The sequence below is a fragment of the Littorina saxatilis genome, linkage group LG9 (assembly GCF_037325665.1).
Source record: "Littorina saxatilis isolate snail1 linkage group LG9, US_GU_Lsax_2.0, whole genome shotgun sequence".
In the NCBI taxonomy this organism is placed as follows: Eukaryota; Metazoa; Mollusca; class Gastropoda; order Littorinimorpha; family Littorinidae; genus Littorina; species Littorina saxatilis.
The window spans coordinates 41,246,197-41,263,545 of record NC_090253.1 but is presented as its reverse complement, the minus strand read 5'-3'; the positions used below and the strand labels follow the sequence as shown (position 1 = coordinate 41,263,545).

At 42.3% G+C, this 17,349-nt stretch overlaps 1 long non-coding RNA gene across 1 annotated transcript; it reads right to left on the bottom strand.

Moving 5' to 3' along the window:
- Positions 1 to 5,705: 5,705 nt before the first annotated feature.
- On the bottom strand, positions 5,706 to 15,849 carry LOC138976120 (uncharacterized). The gene is made up of 3 exons (XR_011458879.1): positions 15,761 to 15,849; positions 6,226 to 6,487; positions 5,706 to 6,195 (listed from the first exon to the last, which is right to left on the bottom strand). It is a non-coding gene; the product is annotated as an uncharacterized lncRNA (long non-coding RNA).
- Positions 15,850 to 17,349: the final 1,500 nt, after the last annotated feature.

The following is a 17,349-nucleotide window of genomic DNA, read 5'->3' as shown; positions in this document are numbered from 1 at the left end:
GGCTTGCAGTTCGGAAGTCCTGTTACCTCTTACACGGAGAACATATTATTTATGGCCTTACAAACGGCATAATTGATTTGATAAAGAATAGTCTCATTTATATTATATATAAAAAAGAAAGATATACAATAAAATATAAAGGTGGGTCGATTTTTTAATTAGTTGTCTATTATTAATAAAATGAAATACTCTGTCCATAAAACAAAACAACCGTTCACTCCCCCCCCCCCCCCCCCTCCCCTTGATTTATACTTAGGCATTCTGCGTAGTATGGCGTGCCTGCATCCGCCCTAGCAAAGAGTATTAAACCTGAGGTGTGCCAAGTTATCACGATGTTAACAGGCCATACAACGACTTCTTGATATTCTGCGTCATTGTACATAATTATATGTATTCTTTAACACTGTGTATGGAGAAGTGGGCGTGCCAAATGTTTCTCACCTGTTGGTAATGCGGCCAGACCACCTAGCGAGGCTGTTGTTGCAACAGCCTTTTCGCTTCTCGCGCAGGCACCTTAATGTTGGGTTTAAGAAGAAAGAAAGAGATAAAGAGAGAGAGAGAGAGAGAGAGAGAGAGATAGAGAGAGAGAGAGAGAGAGACAGACAGACAGACAGACAGAGAGAGACAGAGAGAGAGAGACAGAGAGAGAGAAAGAGACAGAGACATAGATACAGAGACAGAGAGAGAGAGAGAGAGACAGAGAGACAGAGACAGGCAGAGAGAGACAGAGAAACAGAGACAGAGAGAAACAGAGACAGAGAGAGACAGAGAGGGAGGGGGGGAGGGAGGGAGAGAGAGTGAGAGCCAGACTGAGAGGGAAGGAGGGGGACAAAGAGGGAGAGAGAGAAAGAGGGGGAGGGAGAGAGGTAAGGAGGGAGGGAGAAAGAGACCGAGGGAGGGAGAGTGAGAGAGAAAAACAGAGACAGACAGACAGACAGACAGATCACGGACCTACATTCTACGGTCTGTGGACAGATACACGAGAGCTCGGAGCCGAGAGAGAGAGAGAGAGAGGTGAGGAAACCACACAGTGAGCTTGCAATAATATACCACGCCGGTCATTTGATCGTAAGATCGAGCAGCTTCGGGAGATAGCACTGGCTCTATTCTCTGCGAGTCAATCGTTGGTGAGGAAACCACACAGTGAGCTTGCGTTAATATATAATATCACTGCCTACAAGATTGAGTTCCAAGTACCTGTGGCCGGGCAGCGTCCGGCGTGGGCGATTGAATGGCGATCAAAGTGCAGCCTACGCCCCCTGAACTTATTACTATAATTATTACCTGTCATCAGTAAACCGTCGAGGGAGTCTATACCGCTTACTCAGCGTACTATGTTGAAGCTGTGGGCGTGTAACTCGTCTGACACGGTAATCTCTAACCGGCAACCTGATTCACGCCGCAATGGCGCAGAAGTCTATATTAGGTGGTTTTTTTTTGCGTACTATAAACATATTTTAGTCCTATAACTGACTCGTCTGAATAATCGGTACGCGGCATGCAAAGTTTAAATCACGTAATTGCGCAGAATTCTAGTAACTGTGTGTTGTGTGTGTGTGTGTGTGTGTGTGTGTGTGTGTGTGTGTGTGTGTGACGGTGTGTTTGTGCAGTATGGATGTCAGGGGCGGATCTGGGTTTTGAAAGGGGGGGGGGCACTTTGAATCGAAAGCGAAGCGCCGAACCGATGGCGCGAAGCGCCGAGCATGCTAGGGGGGTCCGGGGGCATGCCCCCCCGGAATTTTTTTTTAAAAAGGAAGCAAAATGGTGCAATCTGGTGCCATTTGAGCTTAGAAATGGTCATAGAATCAGCATAGAAACATCTTTTTTTTCTTCTTCTTCTTTTTTTTTTTTTTTTTTTCCCGCTGGGGGGGGGGGGGGCAATTGCCCCCATTGCCCCCCCCCCCCCCAGATCCGCCCCTGGTGTGTGTGTGTGTGTGCAGTATGGATGTGGCGGACGTGCCTGTCTGGAGTACTTTGGGTGTTCTTACTTCGTATGTTTTATTGTTCTTATTTTTAGTTTTTTTAAGGTTGTTGTCATATGTTGTTTGGTTGTTTTAAGAGCAGATGAACCACACTTTTCCATCCATTGTTATTAATTGTATGGACAATAAATGATCTTATTGTTTTATGTCTTATGTTTTTCAGCGTTCTATAAACATATTTTAGTCCTATAACTCGTCTGAATAATCATTACGCGGCATGCACAGTTCCAGTAATTCACGTAAATGCGCAGAAGTCTAATGCTGTTTTTCAGCGTACTATAAACATACTTTTGTCTGAAAAGTAATCTGTAGGCGGCATGAAAAATTCACCTAAATGCGCAGACTATCTTGCGTATGATTCTGTCTAGCTGTTTTTTTCTCAGCGTACTATAAATATATTGACAAGTGTAGGCCTATAATCTGCAAGTGGTATGTACAATTCACCTAAATGCGCAGCCTATTTTGAGTGAGACTTTATTCGGAACTTGCTTATGGCCGTCTGCATGTCTAGCGGTTTTTCAGCGCACTATAAAAATATTGTAGGCCTACTAACTCGTCTGAATAATCTGAAGCGGCATGCACAATTCACCTAAATTCGCAGACTACCGCGGGTAGGCTTTATTCTGATCATTTGGAGTACTGAATTGTGGGCCTAAATAAACCTGTTTGTCAAACTGAAATTGACATGCACATTAATTCCTCTAACTGTACCTGTTATCTTTTTGTCGGGCTGTGTCCTAATTATTTGGCGTACTATCAGTATTGTAGTCTTTTAAACCTGTCAGAACAAACTGAGAGTGACATACACAATTCATCTGACAGCGCCTGTTATTTGTTTTTCAGTGTCGGGCTCTGTCCGGAATATTTGGCGTAAGCTTACTTCTGTATATCGTAGGCCTTTATAATCTGTCTGAACGAACTGAAAGTGACATGCACAATTCAATCTAACTACACTGGCTCTGTTTTTGTCGGGTGCATTACCGATTCAGCGTGCGAAATTGTAGGCTTATATGCACAATTCATCCTCTTACTGCACTTGTTGTCTTTTTTTCGGGCTTTGTCCTGGTTACCAATTTAGCGTGCGAAAGTGTAGGCCTATATCTCTTGTCTGAACAAACTAAGCAGCTGCACTGCACAATTCACCTACACAGGTCTGCAATTTCCCGGCCGCGGTACACTAGATAATCAGGCCAGCCAGAAATATTTTCTGGCCCGATAATCTAGTGTACCGACGGGAAATTGCAGACCTGTATAGGCCTACTTTGTCGGAACAACTTGAACTGCAGGTGACATGAACAATTCACCTGAATGCGCCGGTTATCTTGCGTGGGACTATATCATGTTTTGTATCAGCGTAGAACGTAGAACGCAGCAACATGCTTAGCGGCCAGACTGATGGAACTCGGATAACACTCCCATAATATGCTAACACATCTGCTCTCACAGACAAAAGCCATGTGAACAGACAGGCACAAAACAGATCCACCGTGTCAGACGGAGTGGCACAGGCATTTACAGCCTGGACTGTTTACGGGCAGCCTGACATACAGACACCGTCGGAGACAGACAGACAGACAGACAGACAGAGACAGACTCACACAGACAAAACACACACACACACACACAAACGCACGCACGCACGCAGGCAGGCAGGCACGCACACACACTGACTGGCACATTCACACACACACACACACACACAAAATGTACGATACTGCCGGAACACGAACACACACTGCACACACACGACACATACACACACACACACATGCGACACACACACGCACGACATACACACACAAATACACACACACACACACACGACACACACACACAACGACAACAACAACACAGTCGTGTTTCTCGTTAATCACGTTGCGTGTAAGTGTTGCATTGTTGGCAAGACTGATTCAGTTGGTGTGTGTGTGTGTGTGTGTGAGTGTATTTGCGTGGATGCGTGTGAGCCGCGAGTGCGTGCATTCGTGCGAGCGTGTGAATGTGTGTGTGTGTCATATTTTTACTGTGTTCTTGAGTGTCGGAAAACTGAACTGCTGACGGAAATGTTACTGGCAGAATGTAGATGTCCTGCGTTGATAATGAAATGTGTGTGTGTGTGTGTCTTTGTGTGTGTGTGTGTATGTGAGTGCGTGTGAATAGTGTATGAGTGCGTGTGTCTCTGGTGTCACGGTGTGTGTGCCAGTGTACGTCCGAGTCAGTGCAGCGGCGGGTTGTGTGCTTGCGCCGTGCGTACGTTCGTGTTCTGAAAAGAAGATGTAACTGAACCAGCAGTCGGCAGACCTACACTATGGAAAGCCGTTTGGCTCATAACTATTACAGCTGTAATTTAAAATAAATACACCTGTATTTAATGCTAAATACAGCTGTATTTAATAATAAATACACCTGTATTTAAAAATAAATACACCTGTAATTTATAATAAATACACCTGTATTTAATAAAAAAAATACACCTGTAATTAATAAAAAAAATACACCTGTAATTAATAATGTATACTTATTGTATACGTTTAAGAAATAAATACAGCTGTATTTATCATTAAATACAGGTGTATTTATTTTAAATTACAGCACCGCAAAGGCTGAAGAGACGAGGAGAAAAATCTCGGCTAACAGTCTCACTTTATCCTCTGAGCTATCGCTTCAATTCGGAGCCAAGACAACCGCGGTTGCCTCCCCTACGCCGTGCAAAAGCGCTGTTTTTGAAGGCCAACGTTTTGCCTACATGTTTATGTTGCGCTTCAACAAGAAATCAAGAGATAGTTCTATAAGCAGATAGTTTCTGTCCTTTACCGTTCAAAAAGGAATGATTATTTTGTATTCATAGCCATATCAGCTTCTTTGTTGTTCTTGTTTTGTTGTTGTCGTCATCTGCTTGGTGTTGAAGTGTGAACAAAATTCGCCAACTAAAAAAATATTTCAGAAAAAATTCTCAATATACACAAAAAGCAATCAGGCTGTTATCGCAGACATAGGACACATAGGTGTCCAAGTTTGAAATTGTTGAGGTTTGGTAGAAGAGGGCAAGATGAATATATAGACAAATAGGTGGGTAAGTATAAGTCTGGGTGGTAGATAGATGGTACGTAGGCAGGTACCCACAGAGAGAGAGAGAGAGAGAGAGAGAGAGAGAGAGAGAGAGAGAGAGAGAGAGAGAGAGAGAGAGAGAGAGAGAGAGAGAGAGAGAGAGAGAGAGAGAAGGGAGTGCGCGTGTGTGTATGCGTGTGTGAGTGCGAGAGAGAGAGAGAGAGAGAGAGAGAGAGAGAGAGAGAGAGAGAGAGAGAGAGAGAGAGAGAGAGAGAGAGAGAGAGAGAGCGGGGAGTGCGCGTGTGTGAGTGCGAGCAAGAGAGAGAGAGAGAGAGAGAGAGAGAGAGAGAGAGAGAGAGAGCGGGGAGTGCGCCGCGTGTGTGTATGCGTGTGTGAGTGCAAGCAAGAGAGAGAGAGAGAGAAGGGAGTGCGCGTGTGTGTATGCGTGTGTGAGTGCGAGCAAGAGAGAGAGAGAGAGAGAGAGAGAGAGAGAGAGAGAGAGAGAGAGAGAGAGAGAGAGAGAGAGAGAGAGAGACTGCGGGGAGTGCGCGTGTGTGTGTGAGTGCAAGCAAGAGAGAGAGAGAGAGAGAGAGAGAGAGAGAGAGAGAGAGAGAGAGAGAGAGAGAGAGAGACAGAGGAGAGACACAGTTTCACGCAGCCGTTTTAAACCACTTACAGTTGTCGAAGTATCAATTTTATTAAACACGTACAGACAATAATTTGCCGTTTTGCAAAAACGAACCGTGGCCTTGCAAACGACTGTCTGTGATATTCTCGAGATTCAACGACGACGATTTTGAGATAAGTTCATTATTTCTATCTTAAGTGCTTGTCTGTCTGTCTACTTAAAAGTCCACTGGCATTCGACGTGCTGTAAATGTAACCGTTTTCTTGGTCAATAATGAAACGTTCCAATAGCCTACAATTCTGGTTTTTTTATTCAAAAGTTTGGAACGTCAGCCGTCTATCTGTTTTTGGATTTAGGTAGTTGCTCAGCCACATCTTAATGTCGGTATGTCGCCCTGACCCGCCGGGAAAGGAATCATCGAGCACGCCGTCCAACTTGTCCCGGTCTCAGACACAGCCAAGAACACCTTCAGATGACGGCCAAGGTTTTGACCCCGACCTCAATAACGCCCTTGACCTCTGCCGCGACCTTGACCGCCACCTCGTCCCCGAGTGCCGTATTGTCTTTGACCTACGCCGGCAGGAAATTCGGTGTTTCTACCAAGTCCTTGCCCCTCGCCGTCCCGTCTGTTTCCTTGACCTTGACCTCTGCCACGACTGTCCAGTCCATCCGGCCTGCCTCCTCTTCTGTCGTCCCTTCCTCGGCCTTGACCCCTGTCTGAGCCTTGACCTCGACCCCTGTCTCCGACTTGTCCTCGACCCCTGTCATCGCCATTTCTGCGACCTTTGTCCAAGTCGCGACCTCGACCCTCACCTCGGCCTTGAGAAATGGTCTGTGGAAAAAAAATCCGAGAATATGACTAGTAAAGGTACATATATGAAGAAGATGAATGTTAATAATAATAATAATAATAATAATAATAATAATAATAATAATAATAATAATGATAATGATGATGATTAAACAAGTCGCGTTAAGCGATATAAAAACATTTAGTTAATCTGTGGGCATCAAACTAAAGGATCAACTCCAAAATAACTAGATACCCTGTATATACGATATGCGGGGTATAAAAAAGTCATCGGCGACACTACATTCAGATAGACTCGGCTAACCATACCCGAAGACCGAGACGGGTCACGCTGGTCTCCGCGAAGCATGCGAACATTATATTCAACATATTTTCTTTAATTCTGCGCGCGTTTTTAAAATAAACATTATAATTATATTTATATCTTTTTGAATTCAGGAGAAGATGAGAAATACAATGCAATGATTTTCTTATCTGTAAGTGAAAATATTCGCAAACTAATCAACTAATCATCAAGCTTCTGAGCTGAAATGCAATCCCAAAGTCCAGACTGAGTAAAAGATTGCTTGACCCAAATTTCAATCAATTAACAATTTGGTTGAAAAATGAGGGCGTGACAGTGCTGCCTCAACAATAAATAAAAAGGTTTGCTATGACGTCCTAAAAAACATTGATCGAAAATTTGAAAAAAAATCTTGGGATATCATACCCAGGAACTCTTGTTGTCAAGTTTCATGAAGATCGGTCCGGTGGTTTTATAGGAATCACTCTACACACACATACATACACACACACACATACACCACCACCCTCGTTTCGATTCCCAGTCTATATTACAACATTTAGTCCAAATTTGACTAAATGTAAAAAAAAAAAGAATTAAAGAAAAAAAGGAAGAAGGCCGTGTTGATTACAAAATAAAATGTATTCACTTAAACTTACAAGAGGTAAGAGTGTGTGTGTCCTGTTAAGAATTTCTGGCAATAAACAAACGTCATGTTGAGAAGACAAAGATACTAAGTCGGGATGCCAACAATCATACATGTTTTCGTTCACTTTTGTTTATTTGGTGTTTAACGTCGTTTTCAACCACGAAGGTTATATCGCGACGATTTCGTTCACTGTTGTTATTCAAAGTTATTTCTAATATGCTGACTGCTAGCAAATGATAAAAGACATGTCGACAAAATGGATTTGAAGCATGAGCCGAGTTGCGAATGCTGATATAAATTTTAATACATGTGTGTTATCATTTGCTAACATTCAGCATATTAGAAATAACGGTTTTATTACCTTCTATTTCGACCAAAAGAAATTTCGAAGCGACCCCGCGAATTAGACAGAGCAGCCACAATGGGAACTGGATCGCTCCTATCTGATTATGCCTGTTAGTCAAAGCATTCTAGTGACCTGGGCATCAGCCAATTACTCAACTGACGTGATGAATATTAACAGGTGAAATGCGTTCACACAACAATCTCACAAGAAAAACCATGTTGAACAGGCGTTTCAGGTGCTTTGATTGTTCGTGTCCAACCACAGGCGGAAGGTATCGCCGGGTTCACTGGACCACTACTTTCATGGAAAGACTACAAGGTATGTCACTCAGCTTCGAGTCGTGCTCCACTAACTTCAGAAAAAATTATGCAAAAAATAATTGCCAATGTCAAGAATCTTTGTAACTTTACAAATGCCGTGATAAATGAATGTTCTAACTATCTGTACCTTTTATATTTAGCTGCCTGCCCGCTGCATGTTTTTAAACCGTATTTTGTGCGACCAAACGTGTCTGTCAACGGCATACCACTTAGATCCTATGCGAATGATGATCGTCGTATGTCTGAGGAGATAGTAGTCCGATGTGATCATTGGTTATATAATAACCGGATATTCGATGATTATTTTCATTGGTCGACTGAAATCGTCTGCATCGCTTCCGTTCACGGTTACTGTTATTCCGTTGTTATGCCAAAAACCTAAACTGAAACTCCCGTGGGTAGCTTCCCTTTGCTGCAATATTTACATATATATGTTTTAGACCAATGTCGAGCACTTGTATGCATATTTGGTGCGGGATGCATGATTTCTTACCAACTACAGTATAGCGGTTCGCAAACGAACATTCGTCCAAATGATGGTTAAAAACAACCTGCAGCGGACGGCAGCTGAAAATTAAAGGTACATACAGTTAAAACAATCACTCAGCTGTATTTATTTGACCTCACACAGACTGTAGGAAGAGGCGAACCGTCTTGAAAAAAAAAATTGTCCGCAGGAAGCGACTCCAAGAACACAGACGACTCGAAGTTGAGTGTCATACCTTGTAGTCTTTCTATGAAAGTAGTGGTCCAGTGAACGATACCTTCTAGTCCTTACGGCAGGGCAATAACCCCTTGAAAAATACCTCGGAAAATGTTTTAATGGTTTTGGGTAGTTTAACTCCTGAAGTTTACAAATCCGCAGGATGACATCTTTAAATTCTTGGGCAAATTGAGACAAAATTAATTATAGGAAAATTAGCAAATGTTGATTTTTTTGTTTAGACACAAAAGGCATTCCATAGAAAAAAGGGCTAGAATGGCGTCATAACTTCATGACGTCGGGAAAACGTAATGAGTAATATGACGACACGTACAGTATGGCCTGTGGTGTTGTCCGTGTCCGTACTTGAGCTCCTCTTCCAAGACAAAAAACAAAGGCATTTGACGTGTTTCATTCTGCTAAATGGAAACAATTTGCACATGAGTGTGTATGGAATTACATCCAGGCTGAGAAGATGTGAAACCTGTGTTATTCGTGGACTTGTGATTAGTGCGTATGGTGTTCCAAAGCACAGGTTTCACTGTCGAAGATAAAACTTGTAAATTGATCTTACAAAATGGCGGGCGATGATCAAAGAACATCGTGAGAGACTAGTTTTCTCCGATTTGATTGTTTACCAGACGATAGAGCTATTTTAGATGGAAGCGTATGCCATCTGGTGACAGCTGTTCATTAACCAGTGTGTTCGTAGGAGTGCTTAATTTCTCTGCAGAAGATCCATGCGTGATAATCGGTGAAGTCTTTCAGCAAATGTCGCAGTTTGTAAGCGAGTGCTATAGGTGCAAAATCTCAAACAACATATTACGTGAGAGATATGAAACCTGGCTAGCTAGAACCTCCAAGCACCAGTCCACATAAATCAAAAACTACCGCCCACATCAGCCCATTGCTGAACGTCCATCTGAAAAGGGCTGTATTGCAATTCTACGGGGATCTTCCAAATCTTGATCCGGTTGACTCTGGGTGGTTGTAGGATGGGCAGAAAACCGCCTGGAGTAGAACCTACACCAACTGAAGTCATGCTAATTTTGAAGTGTGGCTGTGGAGAAATTTACCATGTGCAACAGCATGCTGTGGTTGCGCAGTCGGTCAATGTGCGTGTGCCATCTTATGTCGATGTCTACTCCTTTGAAATTGCACAAATCCGCACTGGTCATCCATCGTAGTCATCCGCACTGGGTATGTGCAACAGTCACCTTCACCGGTCACCAGCACTGGTCATCTGGATCGGTCATCCACACTGGTCATCATTTGCGGTCATCCGCACTGGTCATCCTTTTGTGATCATCCGCATCAGTCATTCGCACTATTCATCCTTCATGATCATCTGCACTGGTCATCCGCACAGGTCATCCTTCATGATCATCTGTACTGGTCATCTGCACTAGTCATCGTCCATGATAATCTGCACTGGTCATCCGCACTGATCATCCGCACTCGTCATCCGCACTGGTCATGTTTCATGATCATCTGCACTGGACATCCGCACCGGTAATCCGCACTGGTCATCCTTCATGGTCATCTGCACAGGTCATCCACACTGGTCATCCGCACTGGCAATTCTCACCGGTAAAGTAATCTACAAGACATCCTGCGTAATCATCGGGCGTGGTCATTTATTGGTCATCAGGCATAGTCCTCCGCTACCATTTCGGCAATTGAAAAAAGGATCGATGGTGGCTGCCCTCAAACTGGAAACTCACTGCATGACCATGTCATCGTGTGTGGTAAACCAGCGTGGTCATCCCGCCTGGTCATCTGGAGTGGTAAACTACACATCATCCTGTGTGGTCATCGGCGAGGTAAAGTGCATACTAACCAGTATCCCTGGTTCGTCGCCATGACCTTTACGTTATGAGATAGAGGTCTTTTGTATATGAGACATGGTACATCAGGTTTAGTCTCTTGACATGACGCCTAATACACCTCCTCGGGGCGTCACTAACTGACACAACACTGTGTATATGGTGGCAATCGCTTGGCGCTGTGACACCTTACAAGGCCTTTCGTCTGATGTATACATTCCTCACCTGACTAGATCTTTTTTTTAAAAAGAGCACAAGATAACTTTAAAGCCATATGTACTCGATGACTATACACGCTAATTGCTTTACCAACAGCTGGAGACATGCTAAATTAAGTTCCCTGCAAAATATTGTGGTCTAGGACCCCTTCAATGTTGAGATATGTTAATTTTCATTTTGATCTGGATCGTCCTATTTATAGATTTGCCAACAGAGGTAGCGTTGACGCAAGGGAAATAACTCCGCGTCTTTGTTTACATCCAAAGTTTTTGAGACTCTAAAACAAGCTGTAATGCATGTATATGGTCCGCGCATGGCGACATATCGTCATTACATGGTCTTATGGTGCGTTTGACATCGATTATGGGCAAACTACACTTTGTAAACACGGGAGCGCGTACATATGCCTTTAAGTTATTCTGGGTATTACAGCCACTTTTCCAGGATTAAGTTGTTATCTGCTTGCTCACCGACCAAGTCACTCATTGATTCTGGAACCCACCAGGATGGTAGGGTCACTTCAACGACGAGCGCTTCATAAGCTGTCTCCACCTCTGGCGGCTGTGGGCAATTTTTGGGAAGTTGCAAAACATTTCCCAATCCACTCTGTAATGATATCTGTCCCTCTGTTCATTTGTCTTCTCTATCTTCTCTTTCCGCGCACCATACCCTGTAAGATGGTCTTGGAGAGCCCGCCTGTTCTTGTTACATTGCCATACAATCTCAGCTTCGTCTTCTTGACAGTGATCTTTGTAGTGATGCACGTGCTAAGTGATGGTTTTGCAGACATTAAAATATATGACGTTGAAATTGTTTGACCTTGAAAACGTGTGACCTTCAGTGTTGGTGAACGTTTTTATTCATGGCAAGTTTTAAGAACACATTTCGTCATTTTATCTTCAAAAATAGTATAATCCTTTATCATTTGAATGAACATTTGACATTCATATGACCTTGAAATGCGATGAAGGTCAAGCAAAGTGCAACAGTAATCAAAGCCCACAACACATATAAGCTTAAACCATTAGCTGTAAGTGTAACTGAAAAAATATATTGCTAAAACTAACTATATCATCCTGCTCCGTTAACCAGTTTTAACGGTCCCTCAACAGACCAGCCATTCGGGTTATAGTGTCTGCTAATCATGTAACTGTTGTTATGCATATTAACTCCCGTTTTATCTCCCGGAAAACATAAATAAATACAGTTCTGCTAGTTTATAGCATGCAGTTTCGACTATTTTGCAGTCTGGAATCCATCTTGTCCGCCATCTTGAATACATCAAAATGCCCAAGGATGACAGAGTGTCATCCGTCGGATCTGTAATCTACAGACATTACAGAGTTCAAAACAGTCAAAACATTCCCCGAGGTATTTTTTGAGGGGTTAAGGTCAAAATCGGGAAATGACGACCTGACTATTCCGCCTGTGGTCCAACAGAGAGCGACAGATTTCGAATCGACGCCAGACAGAGAGGAAATGACATAAAAATGTTTGTGACGTCAATTGAGTGACTCACAATTTCCCTTTATTCTTCAGAACTTTCACAATGACATTTTCAAGTGAGTAGGTCGGCATTGCACACGCAGAGGGTGGGTGGTGCCTTGTCATTCTGTAAAGCACCCACCGACAAAACTGGATTTTCGGTATGTTTTAGATAAAGAGTGTATTATCTGACGGCATTTAAAGTGTCGTTCTTTAAAATAAATCACGCTGATATTGTTGATTCAAATTCTAACTTGTTCAGAGTGTTTAGGCCCTATTTTTAAGCCTAGTGTGATAAACAAAAAGCCTGAACGTTATAATGTTTAGCGGGTCACCTAGAATCAATCAATCAATCAATCAATCAATCAATCAATATGAGGCTTATATCGCGCGTATTCCGTGGGTACAGTTCTAAGAGCAGGGATTTATTTTATTTTTTTATTTTATGCAATTTATATCGGGATTTATTTATGCCGTGTGAGATGGAATTTTTTTTACACAATACATCACGCATTCACATCGGCCAGCAGATCGCAGCCATTTCGGCGCATATCCTACTTTTCACGGCCTATTATTCCAAGTCACACGGGTATTCTGGTGGAATTTTTTTTTTATCTATGCCTATACAATTTTGCCAGGAAAGACCCTTTTGTCAATCGTGGGATCTTTAACGTGCAACACCCCAATGTAGTGTACACAACGAAGGGACAGGTCTCGATTTTTCGTCTCATCCGAAAGACTAAGCACTTGAACCCACCACCAAGGTTAGGAAAGGGGGGAGAAAATAGCTAACGCCCTGACCCAGGGTCGAACTCGCAACCTCTCGCTTCCGAGCGCAAGTGCGTTACCACTCGGCCACCCAGTCCTGATTGGTCAAAAAGCCATATGGGGGTCCTGAAATGGTATGATAAACAGGTATATTTGTTTTGGTAGGAAACTGCCTATTATTACATGTGATTTTGATATTCATTATGTTGGTAGCAATTCAATTGAGAGTTTTCAACTTTAAAACAGGGATGGGATTATATGTAGGCTACTATGAATTTCAGAATGTTGTCGAAAATTGTGATCTGTCGGTGATTTTGACCTGATGTTTTCAAAACTGTTACAGATATTATCTTCAAATTCTACACACAATTTTGCGACAATGATATCTAAATTTTGTCCTGGTCATTTGGAAATTAACGAATAATGTGTTATTTTATGACATTATGATATTTAGAAAAAAATCAACCGACATTGCTCTTAATGTTTGAAGACCACAACAATAAAAGGCATACATTCCCTTATCGCTACGACGAAACCCAGGTAATATATTCTACTGCATTCACAACTAGACATGATCAATCACAGTGGTTGGTGAGATCCAAAGTGGTATATTTTTTTTAGGAACGCCAGCAATGTACATGTATTTCCATATTGACTTTTTTTCTTCTCTAAGTTTGTTTCTTAATCATCACGTGTAAAAACTTGGATAGTTCTGTTGTGGTGGACGTGACCGCTTGCCCGAGAAAAAATGTATCTTGAAATATTGGGCGGCGTCGAATATTATAAGCTGCATGAGGAGTAGTTCTCATCAATGAGAGTTTGCAGATCACTATATCTGAATCTAAGAAAAACATTGACAGTCACTGCAGGACCTTACCGATAAAAGGAAAGAAGAAACAAGTCGCGTAAGGCGAGAATACAACATTTAGTCAAGTAGCTGTCGAACTCACAGAATGAAACTGAACGCAATGCAACGCAGCAAGACCGTATACTCGTAGCATCGTCAGTCCACTGCTCACGGCAAAGGCAGTGAAATTGACAAGAAGAGCGGGGTAGTAGTTGCGCTGAGAAGGATAGCACGCTTTTCTGTACCTCTCTTCGTTTTAACTTTCTGAGCGTGTTTTCAATCCAAACATATCATATCTATATGTTTTTGGAATCAGGAACCGACAAGGAATAAGATGAAAGTGTTTTTAAATTGATTTCGAAAATTTAATTTTGATAATAATTTTTATATTTTTAATTTTCAGAGCTTGTTTTTAATCCAAATATAACATATTTATATGTTTTTGGAATCAGAAAATGATGGAGAATAAGATGAACGTAAATTTGGATCGTTTTATAAAAATTTTTTTTTTTTTTACAATTTTCAGATTTTTAATGACCAAAGTCATTAATTAATTTTTAAGCCACCAAGCTGAAATGCAATACCGAAGTCCGGGCTTCGTCGGAGATTACTTGACCAAAATTTCAACCAATTTGGTTGAAAAATGAGAGCGTGACAGTGCCGCCTCAACTTTCACGAAAAGCCGGATATGACGTCATCAAAGACATTTATCAAAAAAATGAAAAAACGTCTGAGGATATCATACCCAGGAACTCTCATGTCAAATTTCATAAAGATCGGTCCAGTAGTTTAGTCTGAATCGCTCTACATGCAATCCGATAGTTTGGGCTACGTCGAAGATTGCTTGACCAAAACATTTCAATGAATTTGATCGAAACATGAGGCCGTGACAGCAATTCAGGGAAAACTTTACATGAGAGTTCCAATCCCCAGATTTCATTTTTTTTATTAATGTCTTTGATGACATCATATCCGGCTTTTTGTGAAAGTTGAGGCGGCACTGACACGCCCTAGCTCATTTTTCGATCAAATTAATTGAAATTGTGGTCAAGCAATCTTCGACAAAACCCGGACTATGGGATTGCATTTCAGCTTTGAAGCTTAAATAATTAATTAATGAGTTAAAAAGTTAAAAAAGAATTGAGAAAAGCGCGCTTTGCTGTGGAGCGCTTTACGCTACTGCGCTTTTGCTGGCTTGTCACTTCAAGCGATCAGCGATCTGTCATCGGGTAATGCCGAAGCGCGTTCAGTTTCATTATGTGAGTTCAACAGATTGACGAAATGTATTATTTTCGTTTCACGCGACATGTTTTTAAAAGAAATATTTTATTGGCTCACGAAGTGTAGCCTATGCGATCGTAACTTTGTCTGTCTGTGCGTTTGTGCGTGTGTGTGTGCGTGTGTGTGTGTGTTTGTGCGTGTGTATGTCTGTGGTAGAAATTTTAACATTTCCGAGTCTATGTGTGAGTGGTTATCCAAGACTATGGATAAAGCTCGCATAAGATTACGTCACGGTCAAAAGTGTTTGACGTCAATTAATGCATCATGACGGCATGCCTCCCTGTAGTCTTTCTCTCTCGCGTGGTGTGTGTGGTCTCGGTCATTGTTACTTTGAGCGGGCCGAGACTATTTGGCAGTCGTGTCCCTGTAAGTAGGCTACATGCAGACAGACAGATCTAGATCTAGTGTCTCTCTTTCTTGCACAGTGTCACCTAAGCTTACTGTGTGTGTGGGTGTGTATGTGTGACGGAGTGATTGAGTTTGTGTTACTGTTTGTCTATTTCTTACGTGAGCCTTGAAGGCTTCGCCTCTTGTTTTTTATTTTGTTTTACTAATTTAGTTACTTACCAAAGCAACGAGACAGCTGAGAAAACACAAAACAAAGACAACTTTCATCTTCAACGCTTATGCAGACATCTACAGGTTGTAACGAAGCAGCTTTTATATAAGGCATAAGCGCCGTTCCGCATCTTAATTCCTGTCACGGCAGCTTGGTTTTCTCAGCTGTCAGCTTTTGCTAGGGAGCTATGTTTAGAGTAGCACGCTTGTCAAAGAACGGACGTCAGCGCTGTCACGTGACTGTGTCACACACACACACACACACACACACACACACCACACACGCAGATACACAAACACACACACACTGTGACACACACACCCGCACACACACACACACGCACGCACGCACACAGGAACACATTTATTCTGCCTGGAGAAGACGATGCATCAACGACAACAAAAGTTAAAATAACTAAAGATAAATGACAAGAAAAACAAGTTTTCTCAAGGTATTTTCTCAGGTCTAGCCTTGAGTTATTTATTGGCGTGTTTGTTTTTTGACAGACATTTTGAAACAACCATGCCGCTAAAATCTCTTTATTAGGGTTAACCCTAATCTCCCAATATTTTAAACGGGGTAAAAAGACAAACAAATCTTATAACTGACAGTGTATTGACAGATTTTCCTAACGAGAAATTACAACATGTAACACAATCATAAGCACAGACAAAAAACCCAACAACAACAAACAAGTAAGAACAAGAAGACCATTATTTACAAAAGGATAACTACATCAACAGAAACAAGAAGGGTTTGCGTATCCTCGGACTGGAAGTTGGGAAGCCTAGGTTCACGGCGTTGAAGCGTTGATCTCAACCACTGCGCACATTCGTCATCGCAACACTTTCCGGACATCATTTTTATTATGAGTGACCCTAATTGCTACGTCAAGAAAAAACCTACAAACATCCCATCTCTCAGTGATGCGTGACGTCCTTGACTTCCTTAATTAGTCACGCCGCGTGACATGCAGACCTTCCATTAAGCTTTGAAAGGAGTAGATTTGTTTTGTTCTGTTTTTTTCCTGGGCGATGTGGGATTTAGTTACAACTCAGTACATGCTTTGGGGCGGGGATGTAGCTCAGTCGGTAGTGCGCTGGATTTGTATCCAGTTGGCCGCTGTCAGCGTGAGTTCGTCCCCACGTTCGGCGAGAGATTTATTTCTCAGAGTCAACTTTGTGTGCAGACTCTCCTCGGTGTCCGAACACCCCCGTGTGTACACGCAAGCACAAGACCAAGTGCGCACGAAAAAGATCCTGTAATCCATGTCAGAGTTCGGTGGGTTATAGAAACACGAAAATACCCAGCATGCTTCCTCCGAAAACGGCGTATGGCTGCCTAAATGGCGGGGTAAAAAACGGTCATACACGTAAAATTCCACTCGTGCAAAAACACACACGAGTGTACGTGGGAGTTTCAGCCCACGAACGCAGAAGAAGAAGAAGTACATGCTTTCATTTCTCCTACCAAGCATGATACGGTTTATATGACACTTACGTGAAGAAACATGCTATTTGCCTGCATTCAAAGGTGTTTATATTTGTTCTTTTCACTCAAGAATCAAGACTCAAAGATTGTAATGTCCTTATAAAAA